Source organism: Ornithorhynchus anatinus, chromosome X1 (assembly GCF_004115215.2).
Source record: "Ornithorhynchus anatinus isolate Pmale09 chromosome X1, mOrnAna1.pri.v4, whole genome shotgun sequence".
NCBI classification, from domain to species: Eukaryota; Metazoa; Chordata; class Mammalia; order Monotremata; family Ornithorhynchidae; genus Ornithorhynchus; species Ornithorhynchus anatinus.
In genome coordinates this window covers 24,933,946-24,957,932 of record NC_041749.1, presented here as the reverse complement: position 1 = coordinate 24,957,932, position 23,987 = coordinate 24,933,946, and the positions used below count along the sequence as shown (strand labels likewise).

The 23,987-nt window shown below is 38.8% G+C and overlaps 1 long non-coding RNA gene across 1 annotated transcript; it reads left to right on the top strand.

Moving 5' to 3' along the window:
- The first annotated feature begins 14,692 nt into the window (after positions 1-14,692).
- LOC114806596 lies at positions 14,693-22,804 on the top strand. The gene is made up of 3 exons (XR_003754638.1): positions 14,693-14,786; positions 21,478-21,554; positions 22,601-22,804. It is a non-coding gene; the product is annotated as an uncharacterized LOC114806596 (long non-coding RNA).
- Positions 22,805-23,987: the final 1,183 nt, after the last annotated feature.

The window sequence follows — 23,987 nt, the reverse complement described above, 5'->3', positions numbered from 1 at the left end:
AGGGAATCGGTAGCTGGAACGCTACCCGTAAAACCAGAAACCCTTGCACATTTAGGGCTGAGGTTCAAATATGCTAAGATCTTTAGGTAGTAAATTTCATTGCTATCTTCAGGACAGTAAGGGAAATGGGATGTGTCTTCAGAGAGTTTTAGAAAGTGACTCTTAATGCAGGAGAAGGAAACTGCCACAAGTTGAAGAGTGAACTATTACTACCTTTAATGGTAATCGTTAAATGCTTACTATGTGTTAAACACTGTTCTAAGCACTGGGGTAGAAACAGGTTCATCAGATTAGACACAGTCCCTGTCCCACTGGGGATCACACTCTTAACCCCCATTTCACAGAGGAGGAAAGTGAGGCCCAGAGAAGTTGTGACTTGCCTAAAATCGCACAGTAGACCTGTGGCGGAGCTGGTATTAGAACTCAGGTTCTTCTGACTCCCAGGCCCATACTCTGCTGTTTCTACACTGACCAGATGTATTGAAGAGCTAAGTAAAGGATTTGACAATGTATTATGCATTGACAATTAAATCTAAAAAACAATTTCAGCTTTCATTCTCTATTCAGAGCAATTGAAATCCATTCTTAAAACCATAGAGGAAACCTGTCTATCAAGTCTATTGTATTGTACTCTCCCAAGCACTTAGTACAGTGCTCTAAAAACAGTACATAATAAATAAAAATTGATTGTTTAGAAATAGGATGAATTTGTTAGAGCAGAGGTTTCATGAAGATTGCAACACCAAATGGGAGAAACAAAAACAAGTGCCAAACATTCAAATATCATGTGAGTCTATATAAATATATATGCATGTATACATATATACATATACATGTTTTCTCATATTGTTTCCACACATTCGAGGATATAAATTGAGCTCTTTCATGCACGTCTCCTGATTGGCCTATGGAAGCACGTGACCAACAACCACAGCTAATTGACAGACATCTGGCTCCTGGGCTGTGGCATTTGCATTTGAATGACAGCTCAGTTCTTTGACCCTCTCCTGCAAAAATAAATTTACAGCACCCACACAAGTTACCTTATCTGTAAAATGGGGATAAATGCCTGCCCTTCCCTATTTGGGACAAGGATTGTGTCCAACCTGCTTGTATTGTTTTTCCCCTTGCACCTAATACAGTGCTTTGCACATAGTGAGGACCTAACAAAAATACTAGGGCCACCTCCCCAGAGACCATCTATTTACCTGAAACTTTTGTGGAGTTGGAAACCTGAGTAATGTGATACTACTCAGCCTTGCCCTGTTGTCATGAGAAGCAGGATACAATGGGGAGATTGGGAATAAAGTTTTTGTAGATATGCTTGAGGGACAGAGCTTGGCTGGTGGTTTGGAGGGACACTCTGTGTTAGAAGACATGAAAGGACATGAAGAAAAGGATTGAAATGAGCTTGAAATAACTTCCCCCCTACCCCAATCCTCCCTTTCAATGAGGAGAGATTGTGTCCAAACATGCGGGACTCAACAGGCAGATTTTCCCATTAATTAGAAACAGCCCAGGTGTGGAAAACAGTCCACAGGTAGATTTGGCCACGATTCAGATCATGTCTGGAGGAACCAGATGGGAGAGTCAGTAAAGTAGTCTGCGAGTTTTGCATGTAGACTAATTATACCACCCACTGTCGGTTCTTTTTCTCGAAAATAAAAATGTACAGCATTTCTTTAGCAGTAATAATTGTGATATTTGCTAAACACTGTGTGCCAAGCACTATATTTAGCACTGAGATAGATATGAAGATAATCATATAGGATAAAGTCCTTGTCCTTCATGGGGCTTACAGCCAAAATGGGAGGAGAAGAGGTTTTAAATCTCCACTTTACAAATGAAGTGCTGAAGCACAGAAAAGTAAGAGACTTGCCCAACATCTCACAAAGCAGACAAGTGGCAGAGCTGTGATGAGAACTCTCCACCCCATTCTCTTTCTCCTGAGCCATACTGCTTCTTTGGACTATACATTCTCTTAATAATCCACTAGCATTAAAAAAGTTATAAAATTGCTCCTTTAAAATATACTCATATTATTTGCATTTTCCTTTCACAGAACTGTTCTGACTTATAAGTACAGTCAATATCTGCTTTGGAAAAACTCGATTAAGAGTCAGTGGTTTAAAGTTGAAAATTACAATTTCTATTATTATTAATCATATTTATTGAGTGCTTACTGTGTGCAAAGCATTTTACTAAGCTCTTGGGAGAGTACAATATAACATAAAACACATTCTCTGTCCAAATGAGCTCAGAGTCTAGGGATGAACTCACTACAGTCCTTGATAAAGTTTGAATAGTGCATTGGTTTTGTGTACTCAAAGCTATTAATTAAAATGATGTAATATGATAACATAGTTTCTAAGCCACAAGATGCATGGGAAAAAATGTTCACAAATTGTGACATCATCATTATTATTGTGGTTATTATGTGGGCTCTGTTAATAATGATCATTATTATTACTATGGTAGTTGTTAAGCACTTACTGTGTGCCAAGCACTGTTGTAACTGCTGGGGTAGATACAAGTTAATCAGTTTGTCCCATGTGGGTCTCACAGTCTTAATCCCCATTTTCAGATGAAGAAAATGAAACACAAATAATTTAAATGACTTGCCCAAGGAGCAGGTGGCAGATTCGGTATTAAAACCCACGTCTCTTGGCTTCCAAGCCAGTAGTCTTTCCTTTAAGCCTTAGAGCAGTACTTGACCTCAGCAATGGCTGACAAGACGATTTTACTGATGGTGCCATTCATAAAACCAGCCACAGCTGACAAATTTTTATTGTGATTCTAGGGATGAACTTTGGGTGGAGTTTCTCAGAAAGGATTTGGAGTGCATGGAGCATTGAAATTACAAGAGAAATATGGGAAGATGGAGAGGACATGGGGGAACATTGAGAGGAGAGAGAAGGGAGGAAGTGTGAGAGAGAAAGAGAGAGGTAGAGAGTTGTGTGTGGGAAGGGGGAGAAGAGGAAAAATACGGAAACACACTGTTTCCTGCTATGGCTGCAGCTGCCACCAGAAGGCCAGTGAAACAAATTCAATATTAGCCTAGAACAGGCCAGTTGAGTTGGGGCATTTGCTCTCTTCTTGGGGCATTCCTTATGCTCTCTGGGTAAGCCTGAATGAGGAATATATGGCCTATTCCCACTGAGCTCAAAGGCCAGACTGAGAGGAATCCTTGGCCTGGCCCTGGACCACAGTGGAGAACCATTCCGTGGGATCTAGGCAGGAGTAGGTCCCATTGTCTGCCTGGATGAAGAAAGGGTGGGAGCTGACAACCTGGCTCCACATCACCAGCAGGGATCTAAAACCTCGTCTGCATGTCTAACTCTCTCCCTTAAACTAGCTTCAGCAGGAGCCCTCAGTTCAACCCTATCCATGGGATGGGACAAGAGAGCATAATGCCCACAAATGGAAGAACGAACGAGGTATGCAGACACCTGTCGGTGATCTCTACCTGTCTTGAAGACTGTGTCCATTCCCTTTCTTCACTCATATAGCTCGGATGACTGAGATAAAAAGGTGTTCCCCCAGAATCTCCAAGGCTTTCTCCTGACAGATTTCACCCAGATCGAGATGGCAGATGAATTTCCATAGTAAAACCTGGTCTTTTTTGCATGGCCATCCTAACAAGCTTTGAAAACAATGTGAGGTAGTGGGAGATCCAGGCCATGCCAGAGGAGAGTGAAGTTGCCAAGCAGTGCAAGGGGGCCAGAGATGACCTCTGTATGCACAATTGAACATGGTCCCTTCTCCGTACTCCTTCATGAGATGAAACTGTAGGATAAACTAAAAATGGCTGCCATGCAAAAGCAGTGTTTGAAGGATAGGGGAGGACAGATCAGCTCCAGTGCCTGTCCTCCCTCTCATGTGCTCAAAAATGGTTACCATTTTAGAGATTTCTGGGCACTAGGTCCATTTTTGTCTGGAGCCCAGGTCTACAACCCCTAAATCCCATGCTTTAATACAGCCCTGTCTAGAAACCGCTGTCTGCCTTGACAAAGACTATGGTAGTCTCATGGGGATAATAGTCTTTTTTCCCCCATATAGAGCTTCCACCTCTGAACTGCCACCTCTGTAATCAATAATCTTTTCCAAATTGCACACAAGCTGTATTGTGGCATTTGGTCTTTGAAATGCCTGACCCCATTTTGAATTTTGCTTTTTAATATCATTCTCTAAAATTTCTGCCCTAAAATAGTTACACAATTTCTAATTGCTGCAGGCTAGCCTGGTCTTTCAGTTGCTGCTGATTCCCAGCTGTCTACAGATATATTGAATTTCTTCTCATTGTCCTTGAAAAAGTTCATTCTGCCCTTCTAGCTTATGGTTCTTTTCTTCAGCATCCTATACACCTGCTGTTTGGAATCATTTCCATAGTAATTCTTGTATTTTCTGGCCAACATCAATGAATTGACCCTGTTCCAACATCCTGATACCCCGATTTCCTTCTAGTCCTTTGATATTGAGTAAATGTATTCAGTATGAATAGAATTACTAAGCAAGTAGGAGATGTGTGTCTATGTTAGTTCTGGCTCAAAGGCACAAAGAAGACAGGACACTTCACTGATCTGCAGACTATCAGGTTGATAACACTTGATGCTATGTTGGCGTTACAAATGTCGGTCTCTCTAAGAACATACTGACTTCTAAATTTGGTTTTTAATTTCTTTGTCTAACCAAGCATTCTAAGACAATATGTTGAATACAGATAACACAAATCAGTAACTGCATACAATTATGTATTGGTGGTGTAAATTTGTAGTGTTTTCCTAGTGCTTGTCAGACCCTGGCTGCTATATAACTCAAGTCTTCTTCCAGTTGATTGTTTGACCACAGCAGTGTGCAGATCTTTCAGAGAGGTAGGTTCTTGATCATTTGAGGCTCATGTAGGTGTGATGTTAGAACAAAATCATCAGTAAACAACAGCTTCTGTAATGCTGAGTTCCCTGGATAAGGACTGTGTATTTTATTTCTGTTTTATGTTCCCATTCACAAGTACCATGGTCTGCACCCTACAGGCATTCAGTAAATGTTGTTGATGATGATGGTAATGAAGCTGATAGTCTATGGAATTAGAGGAATTTCCCAGGGGACCAAAAGTATAATTTAACATTAGCTTCCAGTGCTCACATTGCTTCTTGAGGCACTGCTGTTTAGATTAGGTTGAATAAAATTGAATTTATTACATAATCCTGCTTTACTCAGTAATTGTTGAGAAAAGGGTCAAACAAGGTATATTCAATTCTGACTTGGAGGCAAGGTTGCCTACCAATCCTGTTGTATTATATCCTCCCAAGCACTTAGTACAGAGGTCAACACACAGTATGCTCTCAATAAATATGATTGATTGATGACCATATCCCAAATTTACCTTAGAGTCTTGATATATTTTTCAGTCTAATTAGCTACCAGAGTCCAGGCCTGCTGTAGGTCTTCATAGGATTTATGAATATCACATAAAGGTATTGATGTTGTTGGCCACATGCCTTCTAGATCTGATATATAATGCATGACAAATCATGCCTTCTGCAGTTTTAGGACACATTATAATTCTGGAAGTGACTTGTTAATGATCTTTTTCAGCAATGTATCCAGAAGGATTTTGGCTAGGGTTTTGCCCACAATGAATATCCAGGATGAATCTGATTTGTGGGAAAATCTGCCTTTTGAGTCCCTCTTGTGTTTTGAACGTTAAAGGTGGGTGTGATGGCCACTCAGCATTCATTGGATTTTGACTCTTGTGGCAGCTACATTTCTGCTTCCCAGAACCTGACTACCATTTCTGTGCTCTTTGCATTGAAAAGGAAAAGGAAAAACTCTCAGGAAGGGATATCACAAACTGAAGAAGATGACAGGTGGGGTAGAGGAGTTTGGATGCAATGCTGGAGTTTGGGGTGGAATGGAGAGAGTCTGGCAGAGTTTCATTACCATTGGAAATCTCTTAAGAAACTGCAAGAAAGTGGGATAAAAAGCAGAAAATATCAATCAGTCCCTGCCCAAGGACTGGAGCTGGCAGCTTTTTTCCTGCTTCTCAGCAAATCTCCCTAAAACTCTGCAGCCTTTTCCCTTGCTGGGAGCAGAACAGGAAAAGGTGAGCAGTTGAGCCCTAGGGTTCCATTTCCAGGAAACTTGGGAGCAAAAGGGTGGACCCTGTTCCCTTGAAAATTGGGGTAAATGTTTTTTTTTTCTGGGGAGACATCCTTCTGGAGGGCAAAATCCCACCCTGGCTTGTCTCCCTGCTATCCCCTTCTCCCTGATCCCCACCTTTGCTAGAGATGTCAACACCAAGCATCCCAAATTCACTTGGGAAAGGGAAAAACAGTGTAACAAAGCTGCCTTCAAAATGCCTCATCTTGGTGAAACGCCAAATGGGAGGATCTCTGTCTGTACTGTTAGATTCACCTCAGGATACCTCTTGTCATCCCACCAGCCATTTGAACCCTCACATATTTATCTACTATTTATTTATTTACTTATGATTACAGTCACACTTAACTGTGGTGTCTTTGTCATTTTATTTCTCCATTAGAATGAGGGCAGGTTTGTGCATTTTATTCCTTGTCCGTATTCCTCACATGCCTAATACAGTGCTTTGCATAAAATATTGTTTAAGAAGATACTGAAAATCTCCTGTGTTATAAATTTAGTGAAATAAAAAGCATGCATCCTTAAAAAAAAAGTACTGGATACTGATGGTTTAACTTGAATCAAATAAAACCAGAGATTTCTCCATAGTGACTTTAAAGGCAGCTAAAATGAGCAAATACCAAAGATTAGAGAAGAGTTGCTGCATATTTTTCCAATTCATCAAAGAAACATGTTCCACATGGCATGTTCTCCACAGAATCTACAGTAGCAGTCATAATGCTTCCAAGCCATAAGACATTTTTTAACAGGAATCCCTTTCAGAATGGAACCACTAACATTCCTCCTCAAAAACATTTGCTATTTAAGGGTCTGGTACTGATTCAGTGCAGATGATTGATGTACTTTGATTGCTATCCCAATAGCTAATTATCCATTAGATTTCCAGTTCCCAGATATGTGCAGGAAGGTTTTTTTCCAATCCAACATGGATATTAGTCATATTGCATTACCTTTCCTAGGCAGGAGAGATCATCATTTTATTTTGCAACATTAAATGGAAAATATTAAGTACCATGTGTCACCCAAAGTGGAGGGCAGTGGGGAGGTATAGATGCACAACTGCAAATATGAATAATGGAACTGAAGAATCTATAATAAGTTGCTGCGGGTGGTAGCTCTGGAGGAAGGCAGTTTTGTGTAATAACACTGCCAATTAATGACAGAATTTTTTTAAAGTACAAAAAAATACATTTGGCACATCAAGCAACCTAAGTAATCATGGCTATAAAAGTCTTGAATATTTTTATGTGCACTATGATTTTAAAATTGTGTTCTGATAACCTTAAACTAGTTTAATCTTAAAAAAAGTTCAGAATAATTCATATGCTATATTTCTCAGGCATGGAGCCATAAAAAAAGCCTCATTCCCTGCGCAAAATAACTCCCATATTGGAATGTTTTATAACTCTTCCTCGGGTAGTGAATGTTTTAGTTGTTCCTCAGTGTTCAAGATAGGATTCCAGATGCTCTAGAATTTTGAAGTCATACCGATCCCATTACTTGTTTGAATTATCCAGATTGGTTGGTTAAAGTAATTGAGTTCAACAGACAATTACTCAAGTCTCTGTTTCATTTAACCTGTGTAGATACAGACTCACCTCCAGAAACCATTTTGTCAGGAATTTTCACAGCTGTTGGAGGTGCTGAGGAGTGGGGAATAGTGCAGTTGCTGAAGCAGCTGGTTGAGATTACCAGACAGGCCTGAATGACAGTTTTGAATACCAGCAGACTCAAATCATCCTTTGTCCTTTAGAGTTTTATAAATCAAGTTAATGCAGCTTCCCTGGAGAAGTAAAGCTGTCTCTATATCAAATTCTTTTACAACTTTTTGGGTCTGTTCAAGGGCAAAAGAAATCACATACGAATGACATCGTGCTTAATTGAAAGTTTCAACCCTCCTTTGCCTTTGCTTTTCATCTGGAGGATAGAAAGGGATGACAATTATTTTCATCTACAATTTAATTACTTTCTTGTATGCTGGCATTATGTGAAGACGGGTATATGTGTTTTTACAGGATTGAAGTGAAAAATTTCACAATATGTTTTATTAAAGCTATGCCCCTTTCCCCTTAAATTATTTTATCATGAACCTGTAAAACTACTTTGACATTTTTCCTTCCTAATAGTATATATTTGGGGTGAGTGGTGACAGTTTTTATAGTCTAGAATACTGCCATCTTAATTTTGTTTTTTAAGTATCAGGTTTTCAATTCTAGAAGAATTCCTTCTCCTGCATTTTTACTGATGACTCTGTAAATCTTAAAAAGGGTATGAGAACTGTAGCATGCCATTTTTCTTTATTTGACTTAGTTCAATACTTAAAAAAGAGTTATCCATTTTTCTCAGTAAAAAATGACTTTGCACATTTTAATCAGGGCCTTAATTTTTGGTCTCTTTAACCTCTTGACAGAAGGAATACATATTTATACACAGTACTTGACTTTACATGTATATATAATAATAACCTTTATTAAGAGGTTACTATATGCTAACCTTGAGAAGATATAAGGTTATGAGATGGGACACAGTCCCTGTCTCACACACAATTCACAGTCTAATCCCAGTTTTACAGTTGAGGAAACTGAGGTCAAGAGAGGTTTACTGATCTTCCCAAGGTCACCCAGTAGGCCAGCAGCAGAGATGAGACTTGAATCCAGGTCTTCTGATGGCCATGACTATGCTCTTTCCACAAGACCCTCTATTTCTCCAAAGGAAAGAGCGCAGCTCTAAGGATCAGGAGACCTGTTTTTTTTTCTTGGTTCTATAAGCAAGGAATTGCCAGGTGGGGCTATACTAAGCAATGACTTTGTGACAAACACTGGACGAAATAGAATTCACAGGAATTCTGAAAAAAAAAAATTAACCTGGGTGGTAAAGACCAAAATGGCTACCTTGTCAACAGCTGTTTACTGGGTATTATGTTAGGATATACTATTAGTACAGTGCTCAGGTCACTTGGCCTGAAAATGGGTCCTGCACTTATTTGCTTGCAATAATGATGGCATTTAGCAAGTTCTTTCAAGGTAGCAAACACCGTGTTAAGAGCTAACTCACTGTGGGAAGGTAATGTGTCTCTTTATTGTTATGTTCCATTTTCCCAAGCACTTAGTACAGTGCTCTGCACAGAGTAAGGCCTTAATAAGTATGATTGAATGCAGGAATGAATGGGTAAATAGAGCAGATAAAATTGGGTTCCACAGAGTTCACGTTTAAGTAGAAGTATTTTATCCCAATTTTACAGTGGCAGAGAGAAGTTAAGCTAGTTACCCAAGGTAATCCAGCAGGTTAGTGGAAGATCCTGGGTTTCCTGACTCCCACTAGGCCTCACTGCCTCCTCAGAATGCTGAGGTCTTGCCTGCATACCTGCTCATTGTATTCTGTGCCCATGAAAACCCAATTGCAACATCTCACAAACGTGACCTCACCAACTACCATCACTATAATAAATTCCTTGCACAGGTTCTCCATTTGTAGTTTCTGAGTTTCCTACTTTCATTCTTTAGACGAGATCCCATCAAAACCTACGAATCTTGTCTTATGCTGTTGAGTCATCTCTGACCCATAGCTACTCCATCGACATATCCCGAAAGGCCTCACCTCAATCTGCAACTGTTCTGGTAATGTATCCATAAAGCTTTCTTGGTAAAATTATGTAAGTGACATGGCGTAGTGGATAGGACATGGGCCTAGGAGTCAGAAGGTCATGGGTTCTAATCCTAGCTGCATCATTTACCTGCTCTGTGACCTTAGGCAACTCTCTTCACTTCTCTGTGCCTCAGTGACCTTATCTCTAAAATGAGGATTGAGACCAGAGTCCCACATGGGACAAGGACTATGTCCAATCTGATTTGTTTGTATTCTCTCCAGTGCTTAATGCAGTGCCTGGCACTTCACAATTATAATAGTTATCATTATTATTGTTACTATTGCCTTCTGTGCAATAAATTCGAGTCTCTTCCCTCAATTCTCTCCCATGCTGCTGCTGCCCAGCACAGGTGAGTTTTTATTTGTAGCAGATTATCTTCCACTCACTAGCCCCTGCCCAAGTTAAAAATGGAATGGATATGCCTCAGCTTGACTCTCCCTACAGTAGTTAAAACTGGTAGAGTAGTGAAAAATCTCCAAATGCAGTCCTGAAAAGGGAACCTACGAATCTTCTATCTCCATTTTTCTCTATCTGAGTATATGTATCTGTATTCATATGTCTAATGATGATATAACAAATGTAATACTTGTTCAATGTGTTCTATATGCTAAGCACTGGGGAAGATATAAGTGAATCATTTTGGACACAGTTCCTGTCCCCTGTGGGGCTCACAATCTAAGTAGGAGGCAGTAGGATTTAAACCCCATATGTGCTCTTGTTTTCAAAGATTGTAAAATTTTGGAGGGCAAAGATTATTCCTTCTACCTGTTTTGTATACTCTCTAGCACTTAATGCAGTGGTCTGCATGCATTAGGTACTCAGTAAATGATGACAATGCTCTTGATCATTTCGTTGTATTGATTTAGCAAAAAAAACCAAACATGTTTTCTTTTTACGTTCCCAATCCTGGCCTGAATTTACTATGTCCAGACCTGCAGAGCAAGAACAAAATAAAAGGTTTTTTTAATGTTTTCACTTAATTTTCCAGCCTTTAGCCAAACATTTTGAAAATATCTTTCACAGCCAGGGATTAATTCTAGTAATCAAACCCCACCAGCTGATATGTCAAACACAATCAAACCTGGCATTTGTGTTATTACAACATCAATAGAAAGCACCTTTGTCCTGAAGAACTTAAACCATGAGTTGGTTTATCAATAGTGCTACTTTTGCCTTATTTAAGAGATTGATCCCTTAAAATTGCAGAATGGAAAAATAAACTTCTTAGGGATCAATATAATAGAGCTTGTGTGTTCTCTTTCACTCCCTCAGTCCTTTGTCTCTCTTTCTCTGGCTTTAGAGAATGATTTGTTGATTGCTTAGCCATCAAACAAGTTTTAGTGATTAGGTATATACTGTACCAACTGTTCAGCCAAATATTCTACTTTGTTTGTTTTTCATGGTATTTGTTAAATGCTTAGTAGAGGCCTTCCCATTTAAGGTCTTTTTTTACTAGAGGCCTTCCTCATTTAAGCCCCCTTTTTCCTGGCTCTCTTTCCCTTCTGAGTCATCTATGCACTTGGATCTGTGACCTTTAGACATTTGAAATTCACCCTACCCTCCAACCCCACAGCATTTACATACATATCTTTAGATTATATATTATAAATGACTTTTTTATTCATATTAATGTCTGTCTTCCTCTGTAGACTGTAAGCTCATTATGGGCAAGTAATACATCTGCTAATTCTATTGCATTGTATTCTCCCAATAATTTAGCATAGTGCTGTGCACATAGTAAGCACTCACTAAATACCATTAATTAATTGATTGATATGTACTAGGCACTGTACTAAATGCTGGTGAAGATAGAAGCTATTCAGGTTGGACACAGTTCCTGTCTCAAATGAGACTTAAAGTTGTGATGCGCATTTTACAAATGAGGGGACTGAGGCACAGAGAAGTTGCTACTTGCCTAAGTCACGTAGCATAGAAGTAATAGAGTCGGGATTAGAACCCAGATCCTTTTGACTCCCAGGCCCATGGTCTATCTAATGAGCCACACTGCTTCTCTTTGCTCCTAATGATGGTATTTTACAATATTTTGTATATAATGGTAGTATGCTTCTCCCTTTTCAGGATACATCTGGAGAATTTCCATACTCTACCAGTCTCAGTTACAGGAGGGAAAGTCAAGCATGGGGGGTATCCATTCCATTCCTAGCATGGGCAGTGGCTAGCAAGTGGAAGGTAATCTACTACAAGTCAACTCACCTGTGCTAGTCAGCAGTGGCATGGGAGAGAGTAGAGGATGAAGACTCAAGTTAACTGCATGGAAGAAGGCACTGGCAAATCACATCCAAACTTTTACCAAGAAAACTATGGATACACTACCAGAACGATTGCAGTTGGAGGTGAGGCGTTCTGTTAGAGATAAGTCTATGGAGTTGCTATGGGTAGGATACAACTCAACAGCATAAGCAAGTGTGCTTCTGAAAAGGGTTCTTTCTTTATTGACCAAGGAAGATCTGCTGTAGTCTAGGTACATCTGTTCATTTTGAAGAAAAGTGGAATTCGTTGAATGTAAGAAAGAGTATGAACCGACCACAAACAAAATGGAAAAAGAAGGGTATAAACCTAAATTCAGAATTGCTTAGAAAGGGCACATAAAAGCCAGAATCATTTTCACAAATTGTGAATGTGGATCAAGCACAGATGTTGAATCAGAGGATCACCGCCAATATGAGATAGCTCTACATCCATAGATACATCTGTATAGTGCCAGCCTCTGAAAGTAGCAAGTATAGCTGAAAGGATATGGATAATATTAATATATACCTAGTGTACAGAATGGTTGAATCTACATAGATATGTGGATATATATATATATATACACACATAAATATATATATGCATCTAGATATAGATCTCTCTTCTTATAATACAAATATATACACCTATGTAGAGCTCAATAAATATATGCAAATAAATGTAGAATTACAGTCTCATAGATGCATCTCCAAAGCCACTGCTATGATATGAGACATGATCTTATTTTATCAAAGAGCGTGACCGAAAAGACCAATGTATGACCTGCAAATCCTACCTATTGTTTGCATGTGAGGACAGATTCTTTCAGGTTTAGTGAGTTTGTCATATATCGACCCTGCCTCTGCTTTTGATTCAGCCTCTTGACATCCTGATCTTCACAAAACCTAATGATAATAATAATAGCATTTGTTAAGTACTTAATATGTTCCAGGCACTGTGCTAAGAGCTGCGGTGGATACAGGGTCACAGTACCTGTCCCACATGGGCCTCACACTCTTAATCCCCATTTTACAGATAAGGTAACTGTGGCATAGAGAAGTTAAGTGACTTGCCTAAGGTCACACAGCAGGCAAGTCGCTGAGCTGGAATTAGAATCCAGGTCCTTCTGACTCCCAAGTCCATGCTCTATCCACTAGACCATGCTGCTTCTCTATAACCTCCATTTATTAGGTGTGAAAAGAGTCTCATGTACGTACAAATGACTGAAAAGGTAACTCTAACATTTTTAAGTAAAATATTAAGTCCTACCCAAAACATGAGTAGGTAACATCATATATATATGATATGTTTATACAATACAAACACATAAATTTGTATCTACAAATATGTATATACATATATATATATAAATATTCAAAATGGACTGTCTTCTAGATCAGGTTTTATCTGACATTAAATTCTAAATTTCCCAAGTAAACAGGTTCAAAGCCAAATCCTCTGATAAATCTCATGTTTTAGCCTGACAGCTCAGTTTTACACACTTGAAGACCAGGTCAGTGTTCTCTAAGTATAGTTGCATTATAGGAATTTAGGAATGGGCTCATCAGAATGTGACTTGATTTCCTTTATTCCTTTACCTTCACCATGTTTCCAGGCATCTATTAAATGAAAGATGTAGAATTCTAAAAGCATCCCACATCTATTTTCCCCCTGTAATGCCATTGATATCTGGCAGCATATCAATCCATTAAGGAATCTTTCATCTGAAAACTCAGAATCAGAAATAGAGGAAGCTAAAATGTACCATCAAAATCATTTTAAAACTTTCTTTTTTTAAAGATGCTTAATTTCAGCTCTTCTACTCCAGCTGCTGAATGCCTGGAATAAAGAATTTTTAAATCCTACAAGGTAAACATTATAAATTCTTCTAGTCACTAAACATCACTGAATTCTAACACAGATGATTGGAAATGATACAATTTTCTACACTTTCACCCTTTTAGGTAGAACTTAAAACTTGCTTCACAGAGTGGCTATTCCTCATCTCTAATGGAATGGAGCTCAACAGGACTTTGGACTATTTGTATTTGTCTTTTTCTTTAGTGAACTTTAAAGATATCAAAAACACAACTTCAAACAATTTAGATAGAGATGAGGGCTAATAGGACAGACCAAGCTGAAGAACAGCAATCAGAAATTAGAGTGACTTTTGGAGGTAAAGGATTTTGAACAGGAAAGAAGCCAAGGAGACGCTTGAAATTGGTGCCAGTCACTCTGAGTAGTAACTACGCCTGAGGGACATTTATGTGCATCCAGTACATAGTAAGGTGGAATGTATTTTTTTCAGGCATAGGTGCAACATGGAAACTAAAATAATAATAATAATAATAATAATGTTGATGTTTGTTAATTGCTTACTATGTGCCAAACACTGTTCTACGTACTGGGGTAATCAGATTGTGCAAGGTAATCAGATTATCCCACGAAGGGCTCACAGTCTTCATCCCCATTTTACAGATGAGGTAACTGAGGCATAGAGAAGTTAAATGACTTGCCCAAGGACATACAGCTAAAAAGCGGCAGAGTTGGAATTAGAACCCATGACCTCTGACTCCCAGCCTGTGCTCTTTTCACTAAGCCACGCTGCTTCCCTAAAAAAAACTGTTGGTGATGTTCTCTTCAAATGTGAAGGATGACTATTTCATCGAGTCACCCTCCCCCTGACAATCCAAAAGACAACAGAAATGCCTTCTACTCTGGAAAACAAGAGGTAATATTTTGCCCCAAAGATCTAAGGTTTTTTGAGTTACTTCCTAGGATGTTAGAACTCTTTATATTTGAATCCATAAATAAATTGCTATTCAATTTAATAACTCAATAGATTAAACATCACTGGCCTTTCAGCTTAGAAAAACACCCAAGGTGTAAAACACTGACTGAACAAATATGGGATATTAGGAGGTTTTTCTTGACTTATTTCACTTATAAAGTCTGAATTACACTGTGGAATACATTTTATTCTCTTCTGCATTTATACTGTTTTTCTTCCTAGTCCCCACCGCTAGCTTCCTTAACAACGATGAGGGAATTAACTTGGGATCAAATAATACAGGGCATATGTGCTTAGTACCCAAACTATTTTCTATCAGAAAATTCAATCAAGCTTCCTTTAATCAGGACATAAATCTTTCAGACACACATCACAGAACACACTCCCATCAACTTTCTCTCTCTCTTCCAGCCATTGGGTAATTATAATCTAGCCATTGGGTAATTATAATCTATCCGTATGAAACAAATGGGGCTGAGGTAGGAGAGTGAAAGAGGGACCCAGTGAAAGCAGTTTAAAATATGACAAACTGGTATTTTTGTTTATCTCAATCTGCAATTTCAAGTCTATGGGGACTTGGTGAAATGGAATCTGGTAATGCTAATCAATAAACTTATAAGGGGTAGAAAAAGTATTACATTAAGAGCTGGGGCTCTATGCCTTTTCCTCCTGCTGTGATAAAAACAAACGAAATTGCCACTTTTTTCTTTCTTTTCTGAACAGTAAAAAACTGCCGCATTGTATCATGGGGATATTTAGGAGAGATTTTACTGTGTACCCCCTATTGTTTATCAGACCTAGAGAGAACATTAAATGAGGTGAATCTGAGTTAATCCCAATCAATCTTTTGAGCATTTTCCTGCAGCTTCTGAGGGTGACTCATTGGGAGGTGGTTAGATTAAGAAATATATTTTTACAGCACAAAAGCAAATAGAATTGCAAAATATCAAAGTAAAATCTACTAAAGCATATGTAGAGAATTATTCAGGGGTATATGAGGTTTCATATTTAAGATTCATATATGTTTTATTTGGTATATTTGTGCATCTTGAAAAAGAACAAATATTTGAAATTGAAGTGGCATAATAGGTCTGGATATTATTGCATGGTATAGAATAATGACATGAATCACAGAATGCCATTTTAGAAATTATTTCACATGAATATATTTAGAGTTCCTAACATAATAGTTTTATTTATGTAACTGACTGATCCCATTACCTCTAGCAAGTTGGAGAAAAAATGTTACTCAAATTAATTTTAAAAATCCCAACATTATAAGAGAAGTCTGCAAATGTTTTTTTGAGTACTAGAAATTTAAAGTGTTTTTTCCCAAGTCTTTTTCATAGCAATTAGCTTACTTTGTGGGGTGGGCAGACTCATCTATTGTCTCCATTTTGAAAAACAGACACCAAAGAGTGAGATTCAATGAGCTGTCCAAAGTTATAAAGTAGATCTAGGTCAGAACTAAAATGAGTGCCTACTTCATTTAAAAGCCAACTGTATGCTTTTTTTTCCTAATTTTCTCCTTTCCAACCAGAAGCTGGGGCATATTTTTGCCCAATATTAGATGCTTCTTACTGTGTCCAGACTGTCCCCACTTGCCCCTTAGAAGAAAGCAGATGAGAACCACCTGTATTTTTTTTCTCCTTATATGGTTTCAAGTGCCTTGCACAGTGTTCTGCACACAGTTGAGTTCAGTGCATACTGGTGATGGGGAGGAGAGGAGGAGGAGTGAATGAGTCAGCCAGCCTTCCCCTCACCTACAGCTACTGTGCCGCACAGACGATGGCTGAGTTGTAGCTTAGTTCTATATGTGTGTGATCTGTGTAAGTGTGTCTATAACTGCACATATGTGTGTAGGGGGTGGGGTAAGAGGGGGTTATATGTAACATTCCCTCTTCCCCTATCTCTCCATCTCTCTTGGTTTCTCTACTTTCTGCCTATAATTGTTTCTTTCTCTTTGTTTTCTTACTCTCTTTGTCTTTCTCTGCCTATCTGTGCTTTTTCCATGTTTCATTGTTGCATTGCTTCTCGAAAACCCTGACCCCGGTCTCACTTCAGAAGATCGAGAGTGGAAAAGACACACCAGTGCAATTAGAGAGCGTGAGCAAAAAAACCATCCTATTAGCATCTAGGCACCACTGCACGGTTAGCAGTGGTGAGTATTTCTTGTTTGTAAGTGTATGTATTATCCATCTTGACAGATGTGCATATGTACAGAAACAGCATGACATAGTGGATAGAGCCCGGGCCTGGGAGTCAGAAGGTCATGGGTTCTAATCTCAGCTCTACCACTTGTCTGCTGTGTGACCTTGGGCAAGTCACTTCACTTCTCTGTGCCTAGTTGCCTCATCTGTAAAATGGGGATTGAGACTGTGAGCCCCACATGGGACAAGGGACTGTGTCCACCCTTTATTTGCTTTTATCCAACTCAATGCTTAGTACTGTGCCCAGCACGTATTGAACACTTAACAAATCCCATGTATATATGTACATGTCCTGGATGTTTGTGTTCTGCCCTTCCTAGTCTCTCTACCTTCATTTTGACATCCATGTCTTCTTCATCCATCCTATCTCCTTCCAATTCCCCCTTTTCTTATGTTTGCCCCCATCCTTCTCCTTTTCCTCTAGTCAGTCAATCATATTTATTGAGTACTTACTGTGTGCAGAGCACTATACTAAGTCCTTGTGAGAGTAACAATGTAACAATAAATAGACACATTTTCTGCCCACAACAAGGTAATAGTCTAGTGTCACCCTTTCCTTCCTTTTTGGTATCCTTTTTCTTTCATAATTACAGTCGATGACACCACCATCCCCTGTCTTGCAGGCCTGCAACCTTAGCCTTATTCTTGACTCAATTCCTTCCTTCAATCTGCATAATCAGTTATTTATCAAATCCCATCAGTTCTACCTTCACTCAGAATCTACACCTTTGTCTCCATCCAAACTGCTACCACAGCAGTCCAAGCACTTGTCATATGTATTTTGCCAAAAGTATCACCCTCTTGCTAACCACCTTGATTCTATTCTCTCCTCCTCTCCAGTATATATTTCACTCTGCTGCCCATACCATTTTTCTAAAAAGGAAGTCTGCGTCTGCTCCTCAACAACCTCCAGTGGTTGTAAATCCATTTTAGCATCAAGCAGAGACTCCTCATCATCAGCTTTTAGTCATTCAATTAACTTCCTCCCACCTGTCTATCCTCATTCATTCATTCAATAGTATTTATTGAGTGCTTACTATGTGCAGAGCACTGTATTAAGCGCTTGGAATCCTCTTCCATTACAACCCAGTCCATAATCTGCACTCCTTTAATACCAACCTACTCATTATACCTCACTCTCACCTTTCTTTCTGTTGACCTCCTTGCTCATGGACTCCCTCCACCTAGACCTCCTTTGAAGTTCATATCTAACTGACCACCACTTTTCCCATCTTTAGTGCCTTATTGAAATCACATTTCCAGAAAGCCTTTTCCTCACTTTTCTCTCATCTCCCTATCTCATTTATTTCCATTTTTCATCACCTATTCACTTGAGTCCAGTCCCCTAAGCATTTAGTACTCAACCCCACACCCCATTATTCAATAGTATTTATTGAGCACTTACTATGTGCAGAGCACTGTACTAAGTGCTTGGAATGTATAATTCAGCAGCAGATAGAGACAATCCCTGCCCAATGAAGGGCTCACAGTCTAATCGGGGGAGACAGACGGGCAAAAACAAGACAATATAATCAAGATAAATAGAATCAAGAGGATGTACACCTCATTAACAAAATAAATAGCATAATAAAAATATATGCAAATGAGCACAGTGCTGAAGGGAGGGGAAGAGGGACAGGGTGCTTAGCTGAGGGGAGGTGAAAGGGAGAAGGGGGAGGAGCAAAGGGTGTAGGGGGAGCAGAGAGGGAGCAGAGGGAAAAGGGGAAGCTCAGTCTAGGAAGGCATCTTGGAGGAGGTGAGCTCTCAGTAGAGCTTTGAAGAGGGAAGAGAGTTAGTTTGGCAGAAATGAGGAGGGAGGGCATTCCAGTACAGCAGTAGAACGTGGGCCAGAGGTCGACGGTGGGATAGGCGAGAACGGAGGACAGTGAGGACGTGAGCGGCCAGGGAGCGGAGGGTGCGGGGTGGGCAGTAGAAAGAGAGAAGGGAGTTGAGATAGGAGGGGGCAAGGTGATGCAGAGCCTTGAAGCCCAGAGTGAGGAGTTTTTGTTTCGTGCAGAGGTTGATAGGCAACCACTGGAGGTTTTTAAGAAGGGGAGTGACATGCCCAGAGCATTTCTGCAAGAAGATGATCCGGGCAGCGGAATGAAGGATAGATTGGAGTGGGGAGAGACAGAAGTAAGGGAGATCAGAGAGAAGGCTGAAACAATAATCCAGCCGGGATATTATGAGAGCTTGATCCTTATACTTAGTTACCTCCTCTACTGTAATTTTACATCCCTGTTAGATTATAAACTTCCTGAAGACAGGGATCATTTTCTCTTCTATCTCCTAAGTGTTTAGTGAAGTACTCCATCATTTAATGAGAATTTAGTGAATTCTCAGTAAATGCCATTGAAACCATTGATAGTGGTCTTTTTTCATGTGCTCTTTTTTTTTTCCCACCTCCTGCCTTTTCTTTCATTGTTCCTTTCTCTATTTTTCTCCCTTGGTATCTCTGCATCTCTAACTCCGACATTCTTTATTTCCTGCCTTTTCAAACCTGCCACTTGGAGACTATACCTTCTGTCCCTGTCCTCATCACACTAAAGGCTCCCAACAATTTGGTGACCATTTAGCACTAATACTTGTCACAGAGGAATTTTCACTGGAAGTTATCTCCCACAAATCCTCACCATTCTTAATATGGCCATCTCTTGCTTTTCACATTACAGAGTGTTCCCGTAGAAAAGGTAAAAAAACCAACAAAACCCTTTCTTTTAACTTGCAGACAAAGATCATTTATATGAGAGTCCAGTGAAAGGGAAATTCTGAATTCACTCATGTACTCTGTTTTTATTCCCTCAAAAATGCCATCATATGGTTGAAAAAAGTGGTAGAATCCCTAGCAAAATAACCTCTTAAAGGGCACCAGAGTGGCAAGCACTGTTAAATGAAACCCAGAGACCAAAGAGGATTAAAAGAAAAGTGTTTTTGATGAATGATCATGATTAATGTGATCTTTATCGATTGAAAGAAATCGAAGAGACTAGACAATGGGATTAACATACCAGCCAAAATTTCAGGGGCATAAAGTAAGAGAAGAATGATCCACCGGAAAGAAAAGAAGTTTTGGTATAAGAAGATGTTTGCTGCCTATGCCCTTAACTGCCTGCTGACAACAGGATAACAAAGAGAGTAAAAAGAACCAAAGATTGCAGAGATGTATGATATAAGACACACTTGTAAAGAATTCTAAGAGTTCAGCAGATGGACATAACGAAAGGAAAATGTGTCCAGCTAGGAAAGGGAAAGCAAAAGATGTGCAAAGAGATCAAGTCCAAATCACTTGGCCCAATTCCTGCTGGTATCCTAGGGGAGGCTGGTGTAGCTCTCTGTGAAATGATAAATAAATCCAACTTAACTGCTTTCCACAATCGTTTTTGAGCAGTGGACAATAGAGCAAACTCTAGAAGGGAACAAATAAACCTCCCTAGTTCTCTGCTCTCCTGAATCCTACTGCTATCCCAACATTGGGGCTTCTCATTTTTAATCATGTTTTCAATAATTAAAAGCCATAAAAAGCTCATACTTTTTAACTGGGCCTGTCAATCTCTTTAGTTCTTTCTTGTCTCGCAAAATATAATGCAAGTGGATCAAGATTATGGAATCTTTTTGTCAGTGATATTATTGCTTCTTTGGTATATTCCAATTTACTGGCATCATAAGCTAAATTCACATCAGTGGAGGCTAGGGTGACTTAGTTTGGGGCTCTTGGTCAGATCTGTGAACAAATGGCTCTGTACTGGCTTCAAGCTATTTAGTTTTTCTGTCTAATTTAACCTCACAATTCTCAGCACACAGTTTTTCCCTTTTTAACCATTCACCATTTATTTTCGCCCTTTAATAACTTACAAAATCCTTCTTTATCCTTACTAACACTGACTCTCACTTTCTTTTCTTCTCCTGGTGGCTTCTGTGTTTAGTCATATGTCTGAAAATTTCTGAAAATTCTGTGGAAAATTCATTCCTTTGCTTTTTGCTGCTACAAAATCCAGGAACTGTTCCTGTGCTTTCAGAACATAATTCCTCCCACTTTTTGAAATCAATTGCCAGCTTTAAATTAGCAAAAACCTATTTCTGTAACAAAGAAAATGTTTTAAAGATCATTTGAATCAAATGTACACATGCTTATTTGCTTATTACCCACCCTCCCAAAATAAATTGAATTGTGATTTTATAAACCTGCCATAAATTAATACTAGACTTTTTTCTGGTGCTTAATCATTTTTTTAATTCTTCTTTCCTATGTTCCATTTATAAACAAACAGGAAAATGTCTCATCGAGATAATAACACAGTGATCTCATTTCTATGGTTACCTTCTGGATTTAGCTGCCCCATTGACTTCCTACATGTGGTGCAGATTAGATTCCCTAGCTTCTCCATGGATGACTTTTCTCCAGGTGTTTTTTCTTGTTGCAGGTTTCCTTTTGAACCCAGCTGGGGGTAGAGCAGTTTCCTGGGTTTATAATGATTATCCATCATGTGCAGAATGAGAGGTAAGGCATATTATTGACCTATTTTACTTCTGCAAAATTGTCAAACTAGGCTTGAAATGTAGTCATAAACTAATTACATGAACTTATTCAAATTATTTACCACTGGTGACCCAATTTTTGAAATGAGTTGCTTATTTCTTATATTCATTGTGTAATCAAACAATATACTAAAGGCTAATACTGGCCCTTTCCCTATAACCTTCCCTTCCTCTTTCCCTACTGGCTTGGAAAAAGTTGGAGAAGTGGTAGGCAAAGGTCCTTTATGTTTTTTCCTGGCTACTCAAAAGAACTATAGCTGCCACGTACGTAGCAAGATCAACTAGTTTTTGTATCTTCATTTTCTACCATTACTTGACCTTATAATATATACTTGTCAGAAGCTGAGAAGTTGTGGGAGAGGGATGAAATAGAAGATAAGTATTGAAAGCAAAAATGCAAGAGCCTATGAAATGTTAGCTTAGTTGAAAAATGAGTCTTTATTTTATTGGAACTATCATAGACTCAAATGTATAGATGCAAAAACGTACTTCTTGTGCGAAGACTTTTTGTCTAGACCTGTTATAGAGATTGTAATTCTGCACATGCAGGCCACTGAGTCTTTTCATCCCTTGGCAGACTACCCAACTAGGGTCATGGGTATGCTGGACATGAGGAGGGCTATTAATGCTAGTAAGGGAAGAAGATACTGAAGCTCATCCACTGAACAGAAGCAAAAATGGAAATTAACCAGATGGCAGATGCAATGAGGGTGAAGAGCAAGAAAAAAATTCCCCAGTGATCTCTACCGATAGAGTTACTACATCTGCTGAAGAGAAAAAGAGAACCTGGGTGAAAACCAGTGCAGTATCAGGACTGTATGAGTCTGCTTGGTAACAGACTGCCAAGACAGCACCGAAGGGATTGTAGCTCACGTATCTAGGTATTTTCCCCATTTTGGGCATTTATGCTTCTAGTTGTAATCAGTGCAAGTTCTGGCAAAATGCAACTTTCTGATACACATCCTCTCTTTGCTAAAGCTTTTTGCATTTTGACACATTCTGATTTAGGGACAGGCAACTATATGAAAGCTAAGACACCAGAAGATCATTGATTTTATACTCCAATAAAATAAGGAAAGGAATGGAAGAAGTAATTGTTTTTGCCAATTTGGATATAAAAATCAGATCACTGAGGTAAAAGGCATTAAGGAGTATAATGACATATGAATCATTCATATCACTCAGCTTGAAACTTGAATAGTGGAGCTAAAATTTAAGGTATGTTAAATGTTACCATTATTAGGTGAAAAATGAGACTTTCTGTTTTCCTTTTTCTGCCTCGAAGTAAATGCAGAATTCCTAATTTGGATTTCTAATTTCTTTGGCAAAAAGAAAATCTGGGAAAGGGGTGGGGAGAGAAGAACCTGATTTTAATCACACATTCTCAATTTGGTGTATATTTACCAGATTGTTTTCTTTCCTCCCTCTTCTACCAGCTTTCCAATAGAAAGGAAAAGTGGAGGGGTAGTTGGATAAAGAACAATCTTCAGAATTTCCACCTTTCAGAATTGTTGTCAGAGGGAATACATTGGTTTTTAGGCTATTGTAAACATTTTCATTTCTTCTCTTTCTTTTTATTACATAGAGATGAAGATGAAATGCTATTTCACCTTGAAAGATTTACCTCTGAAATGGGATTTGAACAAACACACATTTCTTCAGAAAACAGCAAACCAGGAGAGGAATAAAATCTTGACAGCTAAAAGTTGATAAGCTTTGGGGCCCTATTTCCTTCATCCCACCCTAGGTCCCATATTATGAGATTGGCTAGAACAGAGTAGTGATTATTATTACCTTGATGATAAGGTCTCACAGAGTCCCAAATAATGGATTACAACAAAAACAATGTTTAGAAGGATTTAAAAATACAGCTATAAAAAACATTTCCAACTGGCCCATGGGGCTCTTCAGACCATTTCAAATTAGCTTCAAAAATTATTTCTTTAATGGCTTTCTCTACCGCAAAAGAAAAAAAAAAGATAAAATATCATTCTCCTATGACGACCACTAATGCTAACCCCTAAAGCAGAAAATAAATTTTGAAAATACAGTGTACCTTATAATTTATCATCTCAGGGCTTCCCTACAGTATGTATTAAATCTTCCATGTAACTTTATGTTTTGGTGATGGGAATAGTTTGAGAAAGTTTTGTTATTTGAAAAAAATTGCCATATTCTTTTTTCCCCCAAATCTATCCAAATATAAAGCTGCAGAACCCTGCCTACCTGGGCAACTGTCTTAAGGTCCATATTTAGGATGAAAAGATAGAGTTTGTCTTCAGCTGTTTTTACTTATTTGCCTAAGTTATAAATTATCTGGAGAACTCAGGACTTTATCACTGAACTGAATTCAGGCCAAAAAATGTCTGCCCTTGAAAAATTTAGATTGACTTTA